Source organism: Phascolarctos cinereus, unplaced genomic scaffold (assembly GCF_003287225.1).
Source record: "Phascolarctos cinereus isolate Bilbo 61053 unplaced genomic scaffold, phaCin_HiC Scaffold_3;HRSCAF=262, whole genome shotgun sequence".
In the NCBI taxonomy this organism is placed as follows: domain Eukaryota; kingdom Metazoa; phylum Chordata; class Mammalia; order Diprotodontia; family Phascolarctidae; genus Phascolarctos; species Phascolarctos cinereus.
In genome coordinates this window covers 97,817,811-97,841,365 of record NW_027555736.1, presented here as the reverse complement: position 1 = coordinate 97,841,365, position 23,555 = coordinate 97,817,811, and positions in this window count along the sequence as shown.

The window sequence follows — 23,555 nt, the reverse complement described above, 5'->3', positions numbered from 1 at the left end:
AATGAGGAAACCAAGTTTCAGAAGTTAAGTGAGTTTGGTCACAATAGTAAGAATCCAGAATCTGATATTAGAAGACCAGGGTTAATACCCTGTGGCTCTACTACTTGCTATCTATACAAGTCACTTCTTTTTTGGGCTTCTGTTTCTTCATCTATAAGATTAGGATATCAAACCAAGACACCCTTCTAAGGTCTCTTCCAATTTCTAAATCTATGATTTATGACTAGCCCTTGGTTATATAGCTGGTTAGCAGCCTAATAAGAGCTCAAACCTAGGTGTCAGGATCACAGCTCTAGAGCTGAGAGGACCTCCCCCTCCCCCATTTTACAGATGAGGGAGCTGAGGCCCAAAGAGGTGACTTAACTAGCGCAAGGTAACCAACCTAGGAACCCAGATGCTCTGACTCAAAATCCAATGCATTTTCCACTGAACCACTTCAGGTTTATGCCTTTATTTGTGTCCCCAGCACTTTTTACAATGCCTGACACATATTAAGTGTTTGATAAATGCTTATTGACTGACTGATCAAGTCTAATACCCTCTCACTACTATATAAAAATAAGAGAAGTACCTGCAAAATGCTATGGGAACTCAGGGAATGCAAGCTCCTTGAGAACTGTTTATTTATTTGGCACATAGTAGGAGCTTAATAAATACTAGCTGAATTAAATTGAATTGAATCTGAGAGGAGGAAGCTGCCACTTCTGTCTGATAGCCCACACAAGTGAGAGTGGGCTTTCTGGAGCAGATGGCTATTAAACTGGGCCTTGAAGGCTAGATTAAGATTTCAACTGGAGGAGCTAAGAGATTAGGGCATTCCAAGGTCTGCTTAATCAATATTATCCTCAAGCAAAAGCTCTTCATAAATGCTAAATATCGTTTGCTCCTGTGCTGAGCTACATTCAGTAGGGCTCATAGGGAGAAAGAGCGTCCAGGGGAAAAGAGAACCCCGCATTATAGAATTTTCATCCTTACTTTCTCTCCCCTTCTGGGTCAGGACCTGCAAAGTGACTTTCTTCAGTATGGCCAAAGTGAGTCTCTTCTGTATGAGGGTGGGGAAAGGAATAAGCTAGGTTTAACTTTTTTGGAGAAAACAACAGTTGGACTTGTTCTCTATCCTGACAAATTCATCTAACAGCCTCATAGCAACACCTGGCTCCACTCACCAAAGCCACCATTTAGCACTGGTTAAGATTCACCCAGATGTGAATGGGATCATTAACACCTCACCGGCTATGTCAGAAGGCGTGGCCAAATTGGAATCCAAGGAACACCGAACTTGGAGCCCAATTTAATTTTTAACCCCTCCAACAATGAGATTTCAGCACCTCGGTCCCCTTTTCTGAGCCCCCTCCTTAGCCTATCATCAATTCATTGTAAATAAATAGTGAGGTTAGAGATTAGATAACCAGCTGGCTGGCTGGGCCAGAAAGGGCAAAGGAACTCAATGGAGGATCACTTTTGCCAACCCCCTATTCTTTCCCTAACCACATTTTACCCTTTTTCTTTGTTTGCCTTATGGGACAGTTGAATGCTCCTTAACATGATGTTGACTCCTAATTAGAGGAGGAGGGAAATGGATTAGCAGGTAAAGTGAGGAGCTGCAAGGGAATTTATAAATACCAGGGGCTGCCAAGGAGGGCTGAAAGGTAGGGGAAAGGATACACTCCTTTCTGGGAAATAATTCACAGAAAAAATCCCATCCCCCCAAAAAAGGGAATGAAAAGAAATGAAAAGAAAAATGTGCCAGGCAGAACCTTCAACTTCTCTAATTTGAAATTTCGAAAGTTTAGCCATCCCCCTCCTCCCACCCCCGGTTTAGTGGAAGCTTCATAATTGCAGAGTCACAGAAGCTAAGCCTGAATGGGGTCACTCAGATTTCTTAAGAAGAGGAAGAATTGGATCCTGCTTGTTCCTAGTTGGGAAGGCACTGATATCTGGTAGGTGGCATGGGGCTCTTTGGCTTTTGGTACCAGAGGTTAGGAGGTCCAATTTCTCCTGGTGATGAAGAATTTCAGGAAATGTTCTCAAAGATCCTGACTGAGTTTAGCTTCCTTCTGCATAAAGACAAGTGACTGGCCATCCAACTCAATGTATTAATTGTCCCTGTCACAACTCTAGCTTCCATTTTTCTCTGCTTATTTATTGTATATTACATCTTGTCCACCTTAATAAGAACAGAAATTCTTGAAGGCAGAAATCATCTCAGGTAGTACTGACATCTCCTTCCCTGCTGGCAAAAGATGTTCAATGTAAGCTTAGGCCATAGAGTAGCAAAGCTGGAGAGGACCTTCATGATCTTTAGATCACTTAATCCTTCCCTCCATTTGAAAGATGGGGAAACTAAAAGCCTAAGGTGAGGAAAATTGCTTGCCCAAGGCCACACTGCTAGGTAGGGACAAAGCTGAGACTAGAACCCAAGTACATTCTGACCCCTGTTCCCATGCTTGTTGTGTGAAGGTTTGTAACTGAGATTCATAAACATCTGTTAATGATCATTATTTGAGGTGTAGGTAAAATAGACAAAGAACAGCTTGCATGTTCTTTTTCCAAGGGACAATATGACTAGGCATAGTCTATATAGACAGGTTATAAGTTATTTAGAGAGAGAGAAAGGAATCATGTTTAGAAATTATTATAATAGCACTTTTTGTTGTAGTAAGGAACCGGAAAGAAAGTAGATATTCGTCAGTTAGGGAATGGCTAAACAAACTGTGGCATATTAAAGGGAAATAATATGACACCATAAGAAATGACAAATATGATAGATTCAGAGAACCTTGAAAAGAGTTATGTGAATTAATGCAGAATGAAGTGAGTGGAAGCAGGAGGACAGTTTATGAACCATTCAGACATAAGCTCAAATGTTTTCTCTGCCAAAGGCAAATCAGAAGAAAATTTTGTGACTTGGCATAAATGTTAATTTCATCATTCAAGAAATAGAGGAAGCAACAATGGGAGCTGCTATTCTGGACTTTATTCTGCCTAGAAAGAAGGAACTGGTGGTTAAAATAGAAATGATGGGAACCTTAAGAGCAGATGACCAGTCCATGACAGTGTTCACAGTCATGAAAGAGAAAACAATGCTTTCATAGACTGATGGGCACCTTAGATTTTTAGGAAAAATTTCAAAGGGATCATAGGAAGAATAGGTAGGCTCCATGTTGACTCATGAGAAACTCTCAAAGGTGAAATTCTGAAGACAGGAGCCGAAATTAGTTTGATAAGGAAGAAAAGAACTAAGGAGACTAAAATAGCAACATAGAGCTCATTGACCATTTCAAATCATAAAAAGATGGAAGCAAGAGCAGGTAATGGAGGAAGGAATACAAAGGGTAACATGGTCTCATAAGAACAGTGTCAGGAATATTGCACTCCACAAAAGTGAGCCTGGGGATTATTGTTAAGGACAATACACAAAATGATTTTTAAAGTAGCTTTCAAAGAAGAAGAGAAACAAACACAATGGCTAGGACTAATGCTAAGGATGGGCAGGATGATAATAATGGATGACAGTGAGTTCAAATTACCTAACTTGTTTTGTTTCTGTTTTCCCTTCCAAGGAGAAAGATCACTGCATGGGAAGGATGGAACAAAAATATCTAGCAGATAGTAGCAATCTAAGATAAATGAGGAGACAGTAAGATGGCAACCACTTGCCATTGATGAATTAAAGTCACCAGTTCCAGAAAAACTACACCCTAGGATCCCAACAAATGTAACTGCAGAGCCATTCTTTGTACTATTTGAAAGATTTTAGAAAATAGGCAAGTCATCAATGTACTGGAGAAGGGAAAATGTCCAAATATAAAGGGGCAAAAAAGATAACAGGGAGCAGTCTGCAAACTATAGGACAGTGAACTTGACTTCTTGGCAACGTTCTAGAATGCAGTATTAAGGGAATGATTTGTGAACACTTAACAAGAGAAGTAATGATTACCAAATACAATTGTGACTTCATAAGGCACAGGTAATAAATTAATTAAAAGTCATTTATTAAGTACTTACTGTATGCAAAGCACTGTGCTGGAAGCACAAATAGAAAAGACAGTCTCTGCTCTCCAGGAGCTGACATTCTAACATGAGAGATGACACAGAAAGTTTCAGCTGCAACTCAGCTGGAAAGGTCTGATTGTCCTTAGGATATAGGAGCTAAGTAAATGGTAATGCATCTTCTTTAAAGTGGCTCCTCTAATAAAACCATCTCTGTCTGTGATGTGGAATCATCTGACAATGCTAGGAACTTTCTTTTCTGGGTCTTCAGTGGCTAAGGCTCTCAAGGCAGCGGTGGTATCTGGACTGATGTGCTGAGAGTTGCTGCCATGTCCAGGCTCTTAGGCTTATCTGCCCATCAGTGGCAGTTGATCTGTGGTTGGGCTTGGATGTGATGAGGAAGGTAGGTTCTTTCCTCAGGGATTGCTCTCCTCAGTAATGTCTTAAGGGGCCAGACTGGAAGCAAGGCTGGTGGACTGGGGAGGAGGTTAGATCCAGGGTACTGGGCTGTCTCCAAAGAGGTTTGAGGGGAAGCAGGTGTCAAGGTGATGTTAGTGGTTTGATTCACCTGGCACATACCATTTCCCATTTCTCTGAGAGTTCCTTGCCATACCAACCTCCCATTAAATAATAAAGTAAAAGGGGGCAGCTAGGTGGCACAGTGGCTAGAGCACCAGCCCTGGATTCAGGAGGACCTGAGTTCAAATCCGGCATCAGACACACAACACTTACTAGCTATGTGACTCCAGGCAAGTCACTCAACCCCATTGCCCAACCAAAAAAATAATGAAAATAAAATAATATAGTAGAAGGAGGTGGGGAGAGGTAGCATGCAGAACAGTGGTTCTGTAGGTATAGGATACTTCGATTTCAAGACTTCACAAAATCTCTCATGCTTTTTCTGGTGGATAATTTGCTTTCAATTCTACTCACTCTTAGTTTCCTCACTCTTAGTGAATAAGCTGGTATCCAATGGCCTGCAGGCCCAAATCTAGGTCCATGGATAACCCAGGATAAAATAGTTAGCATTTTTATAGTGGCTTAAGATTTGCAAAACCCTTTATAACTATTCTTTCATTTTAGCCTCATAACAACCCTGGGAGGTAAGTGCTGTTATTACCTCCATTTTACAGATGAGGAAATTGAGGGTGCGAAAAGTTCAATGACTTGCCTAGGGTTACGCAGCTAGTAAATATCTAAGGCTAGATTTTAATTCAGGCTTTCCTAACTCTGGGTCCAGTGCTCTATCCATTGTGTGGTGACCTTAGTGCCTACAGACAGGATATATAGAACCTAAGAGATGAGGTTCTATAGGTGGCTTTTGTTCTCTTCAGATCTCTAAAAGTGGGCAAAAGAGGGACACCATATACACATTCCTGTTCAGAAAGAAGTGTCAGAATGGGACTGTCTTGGCATGCCTCCCCACTTCCTAGAAGGATATCACACTTTCTGCTTCATTTTTATTTGGATTTTGAACTGTATCTCCTTCCTATGGGCCATTGACCGTTAGTCAATAAACATTTCCTAATCACTTGGTATGTGCCATGCACTGTGCTAAACTCTGGGAATACAATGATCTCTGTCCTCAAGTTCTAAAGTTCTCCACAGATTCCTCAACTCCACAGCTTTCCTGTCTTCTTGCATGCAAGGGAATCTGACTCCTTTTGGAGTAATAACTAATAATAATGTATCATACTTGCAAGGCTGTAATCACTCTCTGGAGATACCTTAACAACACACTTTAATCATTTTATTTCTTGCTTTAAGGTGGCTTTCTCCTGGTCCACTATTTTGCGTTTTCCAAAGAACACCAAAGTTCTGTGCAGAAGGAAGTTCAGAAGAGAGAACAGATAAGCAGGACAGTTTTGAAAGTAACATGGAATTTATTATATACTTCTTTTAAAGGCAAGCAGTGTGAAATGGAGATTTGTGGTTTGAAATAAAGTCCTCTTTTTTTTTAAATTCTGCTGTGTATATGGAAAGGTTCTTTTTTGGTGTTTAAGTTTAGAATAAAAAAGATCTTTTAAATAGGAAAAACAGAGTGAAGTCATGACATTGTTCTTGGCAGCATCAAAGGTATATATAAGAAAGGCCACATTTTGACTCAATTAAGTCTTCTCCTCAGAATGTACAACCCCCAGGGTGTTGGGCAGGTTATAATTACAATGCTCTAGCTGGGGATCTCCTTGAAATTTTGTTCCAGATTTCCTCATTCTTGACAAATAGAACATTTCTTGAATAGCTTACTCTCAGTACCTTAACACTGATCAAAATGAATCCCAGCAGGGAAGCCATACATTGAAAAATATTTCTCCTATAATATGTCTTCTATCATAGAAGCCTTCTGGTTCCTGATCAGGTAAGTCAGTGTGTACTGGCTAAAGTGGTCCATCATCACAGGATTTTGCTTGTCCTCCTATCTTATCTCTTCCAGAAATAAAAAAAAATCTAGGCACATCATCTCCAAAGATTTGTTGCTGCCTGTGTTCTCCATGTGAACAATTTGTCTCTATCATTTTCCTTTGAACATAGCAAACATGGGTCTTTCCCTTCTTGTATGAATCCCAGGCTATCCTCGGCCAAACATGTTCTGTGCCACAGCCAGAGGGCTATCATTACCTAAATGTCCAAAAATCATCATGGATGGTTTTTGTAACCATGGATCCATTGGATATGTGCAGCATAAACTGCCTTCTCATATCTTTTGTAGGACCTGTGATAGTCTGTGATAGTTTTCCCAAGCAGAATTCCAACTTCTGCTATTCTGTTATTAAAAGTAATGTACTTATCAGGATGGCACAGATCCCAGAGTGGGAGTTCCGGCACTAAGAGGATTAAGTCTTAAGCATAGTTTGTGGTCTGAAGTGTCCAGTGACAGGATAGATGGCAAAGTCCAATGGTTTGGAGGACATAGCAGGACCAGGCAGATAACAAGTGGAAGGTCAGGGTGGGTGCTGATGCATATGGCCCAAGATATAGGATGTCTCCATATACATTGGTTCTCCCAGATTGGTAATACATGCCGAAGTCACAGCTGGCCAGAACTACTGTTCATCTCTGACCAGTAACATCCAACTTAGCCCTGGGCAAGTCATTTCATCCAAAATTGAATCCATTGTTAACACACTGCCTCAGAATTTATCAGTGAATATCCACTTCAAAGCAAAGAAACTTTCTGGACTACAATTTCCTCATCTGTAAAAGGAGAGGATTAGACTCAGGTCCTTCCAGCTTTAGACCCATGACCCTATGATGCTGTGAATTCCACTGTGTGAAAATGAGAATAAGGTCTTAACAGGCAGCAAGCCAGCTCCTGACAGACTTCCTGTGACCATCGATCTCCAAATACAAAACTGTCACCAACTCTTCCAAGTTTGCTTATATCTTGTACACTTTCAGTATGGTGTAGTGGATAGAGAGCCATATTCAGACTAGGAAAGATTTGGGTCCAAGGCCTGCATTCATCACACACTGGCTAATTGGCCCTGGACTAGTCATTTAACCTCATGGTGCCCTTGAGCACCTCTCTGACTATAAGTGGCAGAATAGTTGCTGCTCTGCATGAAAAGAGGGAATTTTTTCACCAGAGGAATAAAATCAGAGAAATGAACCCCCCTCAAAATCTTGTACCATACTAATTTACTAAAATTATTCATTACCTTCATTAATATTTTGTCATTATGTCCTAATTCTCTAGGTATAAAATCATGTGATCTTCAAATAAATATATATTTAACTACTTCATTGCCAGTGTTTATTTCTTCCATTTTCTTTTCATGCGTTATTGCTATGACACAGTGAACAGAGGACTGGACCTAGAGTCAGGAAGCCTGAGTTCAAATCTGGCCTTAGAAACTTAACTAGCTGTAAGACCCTAAACAAGTCACTTTAATCTCTGTCTGCCTCAGTTTCCTTGCCTGTAAAATGGAGATAACTATAGCACTTACCTCTCTGGGTTGTTGTGAAGAAAAATGAGATAATATTCTGGTTTTTTTGTTTTTGTGAGGCAATCAGGGTTAAGTGATTTGCCCACAGTCACACAGATAGTAAGTGTCAAGTGTCTGAGGCCGGATTTGAACTCAGGTCCTTCTGACTCCAGAGCCAGTGTTTTATCCATCTAGCTGCCCCTTGAGATAATATTCATAAGTATTTATAATGTGTTTTGCAAACCTTAAAGCTTTATTATTATTATTATAATTCTTATCTCAAAAATTACAGTAAAATTAGTGGTGAGATTACACATCCCTATTTAAAACCTGTTTTGGTATCCAGACAATATAAATAAAAACTTTGTTGGGGGGCCATAGCCAGTCATCCTGACCTATGTCTCGCCACTGGACTCCGATGACTCTGGAGGAGATGGTGAGGCTGGTGACTTTGCACAGCCCTGCCTCACTTAAATCCAATTAACTTGCAAATCAAGACATCACCCTCTTGGTGTCATTGGTCCTCTTCCAGAATGATGAATAACAACGACAACAAATAAAAACTTCCTAACAGAGATATCCAAAAATAAAATGGTTGTTTGAGGAAGAACTGTAGTTCTCCACACAATAGGTCTTCAAATAGAAGCTACAGGGACCACTTGTTGGGAATATCTAAGAGGGAATCCTTAGACAGAAATGAGTGAGAGTAAATGTTCTTAAATGTTCTTGAATGTTCCTTCCAGCTCTTGGACTTGGAGCTCAGTCTACTATGAAGACAATTGCTGTTGATATGCTAAATGTATTATGTGATTTTATTTTAAGTTGCAGATAAAAAAGTAGAGAAATTCTATGAAAAACTTGAAAAGCTCCTCCAAGCTAAAACAACATGACCTTGATATTCAGTGATTTTGATGCAAATGGAAAGATAGTGAAAACCATTTTGAATAAGAAGGTATCAGATCCAGAAATTAAAGAGGGCAAACACTCATATACAAATCAGAAGCCTGAACAACATGAATACTTGCTTCAAAAAAGTGTTTGGAGACATTGGATGCAGCAAGCACCAGATTATATCCCCAAAATGAAATTAACTCTATTTTAACAGACAGAAAATGACTGTTACTGATGTGTAATAAAATCATTAACTGGTGAGAGTGAAGGTCAAAATCAGTATCCAATTAAAAGAAATGATGAAGAGAAAGATAAGAAGAGCCTGGGTATGATTAGAACCACTCCAACCCAAGATCTTTAAACAAGCTGTCACTGCCAAAAAATGGAAATGGGACAAAAGCAAAGTCATCAACTCTGGCTATCCTATTTCTTAGAGAAGTTTAACCAAGGCAGAATATTCTAAAATGAGGGTGCTGAAAGAGCCCAGAAACTACCTTATCTAGAATAATACAACAATCCTTGATTAAGTGCCTAGAGTATGTTGATCACTGTTCTAGGTCTTAAGGAGATATAAAGTTTAGATAAAACACTTTCCCTATTCTCCAGCAGTTTACAATCTAGTAAGGAAATAAGACATAAGTAATGATGACAATAATATACAATATTACGTCATAAATGCATTAGAGAGTTACGTAATTAAGCATAAATCAGGGCAGAAGTTCACAACCAGCTTGGGGGATCAGGGAGAGAGAGAATAAGCATTTATTAAGCACCTACTACTTGCCGCACCCTGTCCTGAGCATTTAACAAATATATCTCATTTGATCCTCACGATCTTGTGAGGTGGGTGCAATTATTACCCTCATTTCACAGTCTGGGGAACCTGAGTTAGGAAAAGGTTAAGTGACATGCCTAGGTCACACAGCTACTAAGTTTCTAAAGCTAGATTTGAACTCAGGTCTTTCTGACTCCTGGCCTAGCACTGGTGGTAAAGCATGCAGCATGCTATGCCAGGAGTCAGGAAGACCAGAGTTCAAATCTAGCTTTAGAAACTTAGTAGCTGTGTGACCCTGGGCATGTCACTTAAGTTCCTCCTGTCTCAGGTTCTCCAACTGCAAAGAAGGTAATAATAGCACCTACTTCATAAAGCTGTGAGGCCCAATTGAGATAATAATGATCAAGTGATTAGCACAGTGCCTGACTCAGAGTAAGCACTATATAAAAGTTGTTACTGTTATTATTATTATTATTATTATCCGTTGTACCACCTATCTGCCTCAGGACAGGTTTCCTGAAGAAGATGACACTTTAATGGGTCTTAAAGGCTGGGTAGGAATTCAATATATGAAGAGAGGAAGAGAAGCAATTCTAGCCATAGGGAACAAAGACTTGGTGTCATGAGAGTTGAATGTGTGTTTGAGGGACAGTGTGACAAATAAGTGTGTGGGGAGTAGAGTCCCATAAGATAAGGATGTATAGAAATGGTGGCACCAGATTGTAAAAGCCTTCGATGCCAGGCAAAGGAGTCTGAATTCACTCAGTGCACTAGAATGAACAAACAGCTGACCTTCTGGCCAAGCAGAAGGGCAATACACATCTAGAGTAAAAGTTCATTTGTAGGGGCAGCTAGGTGGTGCAGTGGATAAAGCACCGGCCCTGGACTCAGGAGGATCTGAGTTCAAATGTGACCTCATACATATAACATTTAATAGCTGTGTGACCGTGGACAAGGCACTTAACCCCATTGCCTAGCCAGAAAAAAAAATTCATTTGTAAACAAGATAGAGAAGGAAGATATGAGTTTATGAGCAATATTTCCTTACAAAAGTACAAAAATCAGTGAAAGGTAAACATGTCTGTGGAGGGATTGGTATGAATGATAGCTTAGTCAATTAATTCTAAAAGTACTTGAGAAGAAATGAAAGCACACAAAATGAAACTAATCTGCTGTCATGTCCCTATCAATAGTGGTTGGTGGAATGTGTCATCTGGACTCTAGAACCTCTGTGCCTGATGTATTGTGTGAGGAGGTATCAAGGACACTTAAGGATATGAATGAAGACACATAGAGCAGCTGGACTTGATGAAATGGGCATAGTTGAAAATCATACTGGTGCATACACATTTTTAAAGACATTCAGGAAAAGATTTTCAAGATAGCTCAATGACAAAAAGATTCAAAAAGAATGGAAAACATCAAGATGGTTCTTTTATACTCCTCCCAGTCCACCAAACGCCATCCTTTCCAAAAAGATAAAGAAAACATCAGCGATAGTATCTGCAAATACAATCTACATTTATACTTTGTCAACTCTATATAATATTTTTTTAATGACCTATGTATATATCAAAGATTTCCTTAATGGAAAATATGAATAAAGACAAGGTAGTTTTTTATAGAATATTTTCTATAAACAGACCATATTTTTACAGTCATACAACTGACTGAAAAGCATAAAGAATGTAAGTACAGAGTTAAAGTAAAAGAGGGACTCTGTACTGAAGGAGAGTTCTCTAGGTTTTTCTCTTCATGGATTCCACTATGTTATCTGTCATGCCCCAAAACACTACAGGGAACTCTCAGTAAGATCCAATTTTTTTTTGTTTGGTCTAGTTTGGTTTTTACTTACAGGGAGAGCAGTAATAGGGGAGAAGAAGAAGATTTTATGGAAATGCTTGTTTTATTCCATAAATAAAAAATAATATAAATAAAAATTTAAAATATTTAAAAAGTCAATGGAGAGGGCCATGATGGCCAAGAGTAGGCTGGGATTCTTTAAAAATGAAGAATTAAGCTGGAGAAGTGGAATAAAAGATGTTACCAGATTAAAAAAAAACACAGATATTGCTCAGATTATAATATACAATTGAACTAGCAATCCATTGAGTTGGTCCATAAGTACAAATTTTTATTAGACAAGCTCTACAGTAGGACAATGGGCTAGACACAAAACTATATGGAAAAATGGACTGTCTCACATTTAGGAAATAGTATGATGCTTTCAATCATATCAAGCTGTTCACTGTTACAAAAGTCAGCCTTTTGATCCTGATCTTCTCCTACTATGTGGCTGTGAATCATGGAACACCAAGGTCTCAGAAGAATGAGGTAACCCAAAGGATAATGGAAAGGTCTATGTTGGGTGTAAGTAAGTTGCTAAATATTACCAATCCTGACTTGAATGAAACAAATTATATTTTTAAAAAAACCTTCAAGGAGAGATACAAATGGAAAAGTAAGTGGGTAGGTATTGTAGTGATAATGAGGGATAATAAATAAATGTTTGAATGTTTCATTAGTGGCTACAAAATATTAAAAGAACCAGAGGAATACCACTGGTTAGGTCCTCTATGGAAAACTTACCAAAAGACATTGACAAGAGTCAACCAGGATGAAAAATTTTGGAGATCAAGGTCTGCCACAATGATGGGAGCATACACATTGATGGAATCCCATATCCATGAAATCACTAAAGCAAATATTCACAAAATACACTCCCCTTTTTTCAAAGAGAAATCACCATGTGTTTGTGACTTCTTGGGTACATCTGCCAAGATGCATCATTGCCAAGATCAAAATATCCCAAGTTCATGAAATTGCTGGAAGGCAATTCTTTTGTTGATAGAGAGCATAATCAAGTCTCAGTAACTAAAAGGAGGCAGAATGAACAGATGTTGAAAACTGTAGGGGTAATAGTATGGAGTCTCACTTTTGTACTCAGAATTGCTGATGACTGCATCCTGATCGTCATGCACTGTTAGCCCACCACCGTTCCAGGAAGAAAAGAGTCCATTGGTTTGGCACAGAATCCTTTCCTCCAAATGTTCTAACCCAACCAATACCTAGATCCCGCTTCAACCTCCTCTTCCCAAGAGTCATGGGTCCTCAAGGCCCCTGACCTCTAGGACCCCTCAAATTCCTAAGTAGTGAGTCACCAAGTATAATTCTTCCAAGAAAAGGAAAACTACCCAGCCTTATCATATACCTTTCTGCCAGGATCATTGGGTTTTATCATCTGGCCTCTAGCTGTGCTCTCCAGACCCCCAGCTGCTGTACCTTGAGGTAGAAACCTTGGGACTTGCCCCTGCCCTGGTGCTGCACCCTACAGACTACAGAAGCTTTGCATTCACTCTGCAGCTGAACTTTCCTAAATGGGTTGTCTTTCTCAATTAGAATATGAGTTTTTTGAGAGCAGGGACTATCTCACTTTTCTTTATATATTCCCAACATTTGGTACAGTGCTAGTTACATAGTGCACATGTTTAGAGTCCTGGCCTTTCTGCTAATTTAATGTGTGGTCTTGGGCAAACACTTCTCTCTAGATTATTCTCTCAATTGTACAATGAGGAGAATGATTTGGAGCTCCACTTAAGTCCCTCCTAGCTCTAATATTCCGTGACTGTGTGTAGAATCATTTAAGTGGCATTATTCCTGCAAAAAAATAAATGGTTAGGGGGCTCAGGGTATTGAGTGAGTACTGGTCTTGGAGTCAGGAAGACCTGAGTTCAAATCCAGCCTCAGACACTGTGTGTCCCTGGGCAATCAGTTAACCTTTGCCTTAGTTTTTTTGATTATAAAATGAAGATAATAATAACATCTGTATACTAGGGTTCTTATGAGGATCAAATGAGATTATGTATATAAAGCACTTTGCAAACCTTAAGGCACTATGTAGATGCTATCATTATTATTAAAAATGAAGTAGTGGTAGTAAACATCATAAAAGACTTGCAAGAGATTACCACTGTCATCTCCTATGCGTGGTAGCAGCCTGGCTGTTACGGAATCCACATAACCTGCCTTTCTAAAAGACCTTTCAAAGAGGCCCCAAATTGTATAACAATGTAGAGATGTCCTCCAGGTTCAAGAGCTCACCTAACAGTCAGCATTAGACCAGTGGGCACAGCAGAGCCCGGACTACCGAAGGGATGTAAGAGAGTCAAGAATGTCAAAGATAGCTAGAAGTTGGCTTGAGTCTGGTTCAGAGATTCCCTTTTTATACTTGGGTGTGTGGTCTAGTCAGATTGGATCCGGTGACTTTGCCAAGATGCAATTGCTGTGAATAAATTTTCAAAAAAATCCTTTGTAAATTTGAAGAGCAGTCTCAGACAGCTAGTAAAGCTAATAAACAGCTCTCTATTTCCCTTATGTAAGTTTGTTGCTAATGGCTGTCCCCAGTGGCCTTACCTGGGTGCCTTTTTGTTTATAGTGTGAATAAGAACGGAAGGCACCTGCCTCTCTTAAACAAACAATAGGGCTTAAAATGATTTGTGGGACATCACTGACTAAGGAGCCTCCAAGAAATAGAATCCCTGACTTTTGTTTCTTTTTTTTGTCTGGTTCCCCCGCCCCCCATTCTCTAAGCCTCAAAAGATGACTGGGTGGCATTGGAAAGAAAGGCCCCATGTTCTTGACTCATTTCCTCGGTCTCTCTCTCTGTTCACTCTGTTCCCTTCCCTGGGTCTATTGTTCTCACCTAAAGGTCTGGGCTGTAAAAATGAAGATACTGGATTTTTTTTTTTTGTCAAGCAGCACAAACAGGATGCTACCTTGGAGCTAAGCCATTCTGAATAGCTAAATTATGCACAAAAACCCCAGGGAAGCCAAGCAGAAAAGTATGTGGGTTTTATCCAGCAATGTGAGACTGAAATCCCTGCTCAAGCCAGAGAACCACACCTGTGTTAAGACTATACAATGTGGCAGAGCTCACCTGAAACCTCTGACACTAGGAGAGGCTGAGGCAGATGGGTCCTTTGGGCTTGGAAGTTCCGAAGTCCAGTGGGCTAAGCTGATTGGATGTCCCCACAAAGACTGGTACCGGTGTGGTAAGTCCCTGGAAGGAGGACATCTAGAGAAGATCAAAGAGGCCCAGGTCAGAAATAGAATAGGTCAAAGCTCCTATGCCCATTAATAGTGGAAACAGTCAATGAATGACTGCTATGCTCCCAAGCTGGGTGAGATAGAGCGACCCACTCTCCAAAAAACAAACAAACAAAAAAATGAAGAAAGCAAAGAAGGAAGGAAGGAAGAAGTGGGAAGAAAGAAAAAAAGGTAAAAAAAAAGAGAGGAAGGAAGAATTTCTGGAGTCTTTTGGATTTCTTTTTAAAGTAGTAGATTTATAGTCTTAATTCTATGTAAAATTATTGTAATTGCCATTGATTTATTTCCAGATGCTCATTTCCTATTCCTCATTGCTGATTACTCATTTAAATAGCTCAGTATAGAGCTGTTTCCTATCACCATATCTTTTCTCATTCTTCTTCTTGCTTTTTACTAATTCTGATCTTTACATTGACAGGTAGGTGACCTGACTACATAAACACAGGTGATTCAGGTATACCTTCCACACTAATCACAAATTTATCCTTTTAAAATAGAATCCACTTCATTTTTTATGCCATTTGTTGTTCTTCATTCCCGATAACATTTCTTTTCTTGAAAAGATTGTTCATGGCATTATGGCATGACATTTCTGTTTAATCCATAAGCATTTGGCTTCTGTCATTTCTTTTTCCTAAACTATGCTTTTCCATAATGTCCTCACCTTTTCCCAACTTGGCAGAAATCACCAACTATCAGAGTGTATGTTGATCAAATTTGGAGAGTTGTTTTCTTCATAGAACTTTCCACTTCTTCATTCTCTGCATCTGATGTAATTGTACCTGCTATGATGATTTTTATGCTGGTCTTTTTTGCAAATACTTACCATTAGTACTGCAAGAAGAGAGAGTTAGACATCTAATGGAATAAGGTTTCTTTAGCCTCTGGATATTGCCTTTGATAAAGTCAACTTTGCCAATTCCTCCAAAGAGTATTGTTGACTTAGCTTTCCATTTAGCTACCACTCATCTTCTTTATGTTTTCGTTTATAGCAAAAATGTCAATATTGCTAGAATTCAGTTCTTCCAGTAGAACATTCTCTCAATGGTCACTGAACATGGATCTCATGCAGAGAGTGCTAACAGTCAGTCAAATCAGTTTACAGATAATCCAAAAACTGTATTGTTGTTGTTACTGTTTAAAACTGTTGTTGATTCTATGGCCAAGGACGGCTGCTTTCATAAAAAGGCTATAAAAATACCCTTGGCTTTTTATCTGCATGGGCTTAGCAGAGTCCAATTTTCTCATAAGGAAAGACAGTCAAGGGCTTGAGCTGAAGCTAAGAGTTGTAAGCAGAGAGAAGATTTTAAGTCCTGTGGGGCTGTGCCTGATGGTATCCAGAAGAGACTACATGTCTAGCAAAACAGTATCTAGCTCATAGGTATTTGTTAAATTTTTTTTAAACTACCATGAAAATCACTGTAGCTTATATAATTATGCAATTGCAAAGGTTGAAGAGGCAGAACATATCAACCAAAAAAAAACCAACTTTCATACTAGATGACATCAATGAAAAACATGGGCGTGGGGGGGATGATGGGAAATAAATTGAAAATCATGGATTAGTAATAAAAAATGGAGAGGTAAAAAACTGTAGACAACACAAAAACCTTACACTTTTACCTTGAGAATATTTTCTTTGAAAAAAGATTCAATGAGCACTGGCTAAGTACCAAACATCATCACAAAAAAATTAATTAATTATATTTCAACAAACAGAAAAAAATCATTATTAATGTAGGAGTCACCTAATTCTAACTGACATTGACAGAGAGAATATCCCTCATTTGGGAGTTCCCTGTACCAGTGAAATTAAAGATCCAATCCTTATCCTTATGTACAAACACACACACACACACACACACACAATTCTCCACATAAAGAACATGTATATGTACATATGTATATATATGTATGTGTATACACTCTGTATACTCACATACCTATGTGTCTTATATGCGTACGGTATATGTATAGGGCATCCCAAAAGCTTTAACAGCTTAAATCTACACTAAAGTTTTTGGGACATCCAATATATACAGATCAGAGTTGGTCTTCAGTAGAAGCAATATACAGTTTTGGTAATATGCGGTAAATGCATCTTTTACTAAATGTATCTTTTACTAAAATTTCTTTGATACATCTTCATCACACAGAAATGAACCTTGGCTTATGAAGTCTATGCCAAATGGACACTCAGGGAGCATCTACCAAGCTGGGAAATCTTCAAGTATGGATTTGGTGATGGACCTGTAGTATATATAATCCTTCTATCAGTCTTCCTTTGGAAAAAGGTACAGGAACCCATGGTCCTTTGTTCAATGAACTGTTCTTTCTACTTTTTCTTGTAAACCTAGCTCATATGCTGCAGTCCCCCTCCCCACTTACCTACTCCACCCACCCCACCCCACCCCACATACACAAAGGGTGTCTTTAGGTAGTTGTGGGGAAACTTCCTTTTTGAGCCACTCAAGAGAATTTTTGTTTCCTACTCCTCATCAGGCCATAATGTGTTAATCTCTTTTGCTTCCTCTCTTCTCTACCCCTTAGATAGCATGTCAGCCTCTTGTGCCAGCACTTCCCACTGGGTTTTAGGTTTCGGTAGAAAGTCATGCTCTCTCTCTTCATTTGTCTCATATCAGCACTTCTTACTAGGTTTTAGGACTTTAGGGGGATCCGCATGTTCATTCTCTCAATAGCTTGTCTATTTTCCATTGACCTCCAAGGCAACTCAACTGGGCTATACAAATTGCCCTGCTCTGCTCCTTGAAAGTTCTCTAAAAGGGAAGGTGGCAGGGCAGAACAGAAGTTGCCATTGCAAAAAATCACTTATTACCCTATGGCTAACCTAGTGATGGACTTCTCTGAACTTAGCTAAGGCAGTCCTTTGATGATAGGCATGCAGTGTGCTGCCAGGTATTTAAATGGTGTCTATGTATATAGACAACATATACACACAAGCGTATATACATATCATCCATTAAGGTCCTATTTTGATGCCTTATCATGACAGGGATGAGGTCCTCAACCAGCTCACTGAGTAGAGTCCTGCCTAACTCTAGTAGGTCCTACCATATAGAAGGACTTCAGGAACTGATCTAATGATGGACTGAATAACTATTTTAAAATAACAACAGGGGCAGTTAGGTGGCACAGTGGATAGAGCACCAGCCATGAAGTCAGGAGGACCTGAGTTCAAATGTGACCTCAGACCAAACACTTGACATTTACTAGCTGTGTGACCCTGGGCAAGTCACTTAACCTCAATTGCCTAAAAAACAAACAAACAAACAAGGCAGCTAAATTTGGAGAAGTTCATTACTATGTTGGTCGTGGGCTATTAAGTTGGAAAATGCCATAATCTGCATTGTTCAAGGGAATGCTGACAAAATTACAGGTAATTGAAATATTGAACCATATTATATATATTCATATATATATATATATATATATATATATATTATATGTTGCATATATACATACATATGAGACAGCTAGGTGGTGCAGTGGGTAGAATCTATTTACCTGTTTCTTCATCTGTAAAATGAGCTGGAGAAGAAAATGGCAAACTACTCTAGTATCTTTGCCAAGAAAACCCCAAATGAGGTCATGGAGAGTTGGACAATATACATACATATATGTCTGAACTTTTGATTACATTCATATGTTGAACTTCTGTGCAAAGGAACTTCTTTCACTGTATAGATCATCATTAACTCTACAAGTTACAGTCTTTTTTTTTTTTTGAGGCAATTAGGGTTAAGTGACTTGCCCAGGGTTACAAAGCTAGTAAGTGTCTGAGGCTGGATTTGAACTCAGGTCCTCCCAACTCTAGGGCCTGTGCTCCATCCACTGCATCACTCAGCTGCCCCCTGCAACTTACAGTCTTAAAGAGTTGCCAGGAGGCATTGAGAGGTTAGGACTTGCCCATAAATCATCTGGCCATTATCTACCTGAAGCAGGTCTTGAACCCAGGTCTTCCTGATTCCAAGGCTGACTACACCCATGCTGCCTCTCACTAATAACTATAAAATAGATTTAAAACATTTCCTGACTGACTTAGAGAGCAAAAGATAATAATGTTAATTTTTAAATCATATAGTGAGTCAGTTGCAGATACGGGGGCAGTCCTGGTCCCTTGTCTTCCCAGATACCCCACTCATTGGATCTTTTAAGAAGATGCCAGCTTTCCAGTGATGTCATGCACCTAATGATTCACGAGGAGGTATTTTGAAATCCTCAGCTGAAAGATATGGACTGGACTGCATTTTGATACAGTAGCTTTTGCCTCTGAACTAGTTTCTTTGCACTTCCTGGTACATTAGCACTTAAACCCAGCATGACTTTGAAATTTTCATCTCAGATCTTTAAAAAAAAAATTCCTTTCTTTTTATTTCTCCTAATGGACAGCAAGGTTTTTTTTTTCTTCTTTCTTTTTCTTCCAAACGGCTTGCCTGCTGCTGAGTGTTCTTGGTATGTCCATGCAGAGAGCACTTGCTGTACTGTTTCGTGTAGCAGGTACAGGCTGTCCTGGCGGCCCAGTCAGCCGCTGGCCTTGGAATGTTCATGTGGCTGCCAGCCCAGCACGGGCCAGGGAGCATCCAGCAGACAAAGGGTTAACAACAAGCAGCCGGCTTTTCTTGGGGTGGTGGTGGGGTTTCTGGACATATCAGCAGCACACCAGAGGTCTGAATGGTTGTGTCCAGGCCAGTGATACCATGGAAGCTGGCCAAAGAGGTGGAAGTCTCCCATGAGAGAAGAAACTGGGAGTTGGAGAAAGGCCACAGGGACTAAGAATTCCAGGTCATTACTGCAAACCCAGCCCAAGGTCATTCAGTTACTCAATGTTGGTCCTTACCTGTTGGCTCTCTGACAGCTTTTTGAAAAATGTGTTGGTGGTTCCGAGCCAGTTGTCAAGGAAGGAGAGTGTCTGCTGCAGACTCTCCCTACAGTCTACATGCCAAAGACTTGACCCTGACTTTGGTCCTCCAGGCAATAATAATCCCTTCCATTTGTAAAGCCGTTTATACTTTTTCAAAGTCTTTTCTTCAAAGCCTTCTTACCAGATTGGATCCTCACAACAATTCTGTGAAGTAGGAAGTGCAGCTATTATTGTCCTCAGGTCACTTAGCCTTCCTAAGACCCAGAAAGGTTAGTTAAATGACTAGCCCAAGGTGAAACAGCTGAAGGGTGGTAGAGCTGGGACCAGACCCCAGGTTACTCTTGCCCAAGGCTCTTACCACCTTTTTAAAATAAGGTAATGCCTTTTGTACCTGGGATGACCAAAAATAACCTAGTAACATCCACTGCCAGTATAGGCCAGCTGATGGCAAGAAAGAGCAGGGAGGTGACAGGAATTGTTTTTTTAATTTTTTACTAATTTATTTTTAGTTTTCAACAATCATTTCCATATGCTTGTGAGTTTTAAATTTTTCTCCCCTTCTCTTCCCTCAATCTGATGTAAGCTCTACGTATACATTCCTATTAAATATATTTTTCACCTTAGTCATGTTGTAAGAAAGAATTAGAACCAATAGGAGGAACCACAAGGAAGAGGAAACGAAACAAAACAGAAGAAAAAAAAGAGCAAATAGTAGGCTTCAATCTGCATTCAAACTCCATAGTTCTTTCCCTGGATATGGATAGTATTTTCCATCATGAGACTTTTGGAGATGTCTTAGATCCTTGCATTGCTGAGAAGGGTTAGGTCTATCAAAGTTAGCCATCGTACAACGTTCTCCTGGTTTTGCTCACTTCACTCAGCATCAATCCATACAAGTCTTTCCAGGTTTTTCTGAAGTCTACCTGCACATCATTTCTTATGGTGAAAGGAATTATTGATGCTTTAGCTAAATTTACTCCCTCTGATGATGAAGATGATGATGATGATGACAGCTAACATTGAAAAAGGTTCTTTAATGTTTGCAAACTGCTTTACACATGTTGTGTCATTTAAGCCTACCAACAACTCAGTGAGGTGGATGCTATTATCCTAATTTTACAAATGAGGAAATTGAGGCTGAGAGAAATGAAGTGACCATCCAGGGGGGTCACATAGCTAGGAAGTAGCTGAGCCAGGGTTTGAATTCAGGTGTCCCTGACTCCAAGTCCAGCACTCAACCTACTGTGCCATCCAGCTACCTCCATTGCTGATGTCTTCAGCCCATCTTCACTAGCACATTGATCTAATGGAACATATAATAAATCTCATCATCACAGATTCCAAAAGGCTGAATTAAAGCCCATCCGCACATGAGGAAGCAATGCTCCGCTAAGGAACACTGGATAAGTTGGTAGAGCTTGCGACCTATGTCATTCATTCCTCTAACTTCCCCTTACCTCAAGCTCTCCTCTTGATACTCCCAAGGAAGCATAGTTTAGTGGAAGGGCCCTAAAATTAGAGTCAAAGAACTTTGATTTATTAGCTGTGCGGCCTCAGGCAAATCACTTAATCTGTCTGAGCCTCGGTTTCTTTAACTATGAAACAAAGAGGTTGTGCTAAGTAACGTCCAAGGTGTATTCTACTAAAAGCCCATGTGTCAGATCCTTGAGTCTACCAGTGCAGCCTTGATGTTGGGAGTGTGGGAGGTGGGGGGAGAGATGCTGAATGAGCTCAAGGCATCAATACCTGGGTTTTTGCATTTTGTTTCTTGGGTTTTTTTAACCTTCTTTTGGATTCTGGGTGACCTAGACCATGGAGACAGCTGAAGTTGCTTTATCTCAGACACATAATTCCTGTTTTAAAAAGAGTTGAACCCACATGTACAAAAATATTCATAGCAGCTCTTTTTGTGGTGGTAAAGAATTAGAAATTGAGTGGATACCCATCAATTGGGGAATGGCTGAGCAAGTCGTGATATAAGAATGTAATGGAATACTATTGTGCTATAAGAAATGATGAACAGGCTGACTTCAGAAAAACCTGGAAAGACTTGTATGGTCCAATGCTGAGTGAAGTGAGCAGAACCAAGAGAACGTTGTACACAAAAACAGCCACATTGTGCGATGACTAATATTGATAAACTTAACCCTTCTCAGCAATAGAAGGATCTAAGACATCTCCAAAGGCCTCATGATGGAAAATGCTATCCACATCCAAAGACAGAACTATGGAGTTTGAATGCAGATCGAAGCATACTATTTGCTATTTTTTTTCTCTTCTGTTGAGTTTTGTTTCCTCTTTCTGGTGGTTCCTCTTATTGGTTCTAATTTTTACTTACAGCATCACTAATCTGAAAATATGTTTTAATAAAAATGTATATATATAGTATATATATCAGATTGTGTGCCGTCTTGGGGAGGGTGGTGGGGAGGAAGGGGGAGAAAAATTTTAAACTCAAAAGCATATGGAAGTGATTGTTGATAAATCAAAATAAATTATATATATTTTTTTAGGTAATTGGGGTTAAGTGACTTGCCCAGGGTTACACAGCTAGTAAGTGTCAAGTGTTTGGTCTGAGGCCGGATTTGAATTCAGGTACTCCTGACTTTAGGGCCGGTACTCTATCCACTGCACCACCTAGCTGCCCCAATAAATTAATTTTTTAAAAAATTTATTTTTTTGTTAATTTTTTTTCCATATGCTTTTGAGTTGAAAATTTTTTTCTCCCTTTTTCTCCCCCCTCCCCCCTCCCCAAGACGGCACACAATCTGACATAGGCTTTACATTTACATACCCATTAAACATATTTTCACATTAGTGAAGTTATAAGTAAAAATTAAAACCAATAGGAGGAACCATCAGAAAGATGAAACAAAATTCAACTTAAGGTAAAATTAAGCAAGAGCGATTCGACTTCCATAGTTCTTTCTTTGGATGCGGGCAGCATTTTACATCCCGAGGCCTCTGGAGATGTCTTAGATCCTCGTAATGCTGAGAAGGGTTCAGTTTAACATTCTTAGTCATCGCATAACGTGGCTGCTATTGTATATAAAGTCCTCTGGGTTCTGCTCACTTCACTCAGCATCAGACCATATAAGTCTTCCCAGGTTTTTCTGAAGTCAGCCTGTTCATCATTTCTTATAGCACAATAGTATTCCATTACATTCATATACCACAACTTGCTCGGCCATTCCCCAATTGATGGGCATCCTCTCAATTTCCAATTCTTTGCCATAATAAATTAATTTTTAAAAAAAGGGTTGAGAGGTCTTGGGCAATCCGAGTAAATGTCTAGTTCATCCATGTTGCACTTGACCTGGAACTGCCCCAGGATCATAACTCAACAGCTGAAGGGGACCTCAGGAGTCATTTACCCCACCACTGCCATTTTATAGATGAGGAAACCAAAGCCCAGAGAGTTTGAGGGATTTGCCCAAGATCACACAGGTCATAAATGATAGACCTGGGATTGAACTCACCTCTGGGTTCACCAGTCTTTCCAACATACCACGGTCTGACAAAAAACAATAAACCTATGCATGGGTATTATGCCTCCCCCCAAAACCATTGTCTCCAATGGATTTCTATTGTCTCTAAAGATAGGAAAAAATATCAATCAGTATGATAACAGCAGGTTGTTGTCATTCATCCTTCATTTTCAAAGGAGACTGGTGACATCATGGGTGACGTCTTGATTTTTGAGTGAATTGGATTTAAGTGAGGCAGAGCTACACAAGGTCATCAGCCTTACTCCCTCTTCTAGAGGCATCAAAGTCCAGTGGTAAGACAAAAGTCAAGACAACTGGCAGTGGTCAAGGGGGCAGTGGATGATGTTGGTGGCTTCAATGTCTGGCCAAGCTCTAATGGCTCCACAGCACCTGCTTCAGCTGCCTTCATGGCCATTGGAATAAGTTGTTCTCGTCCGCTCATTTGGTTGGGAGAAGTCTTCACATGCTTGGAGTAGACATCCCCTAACTCACCA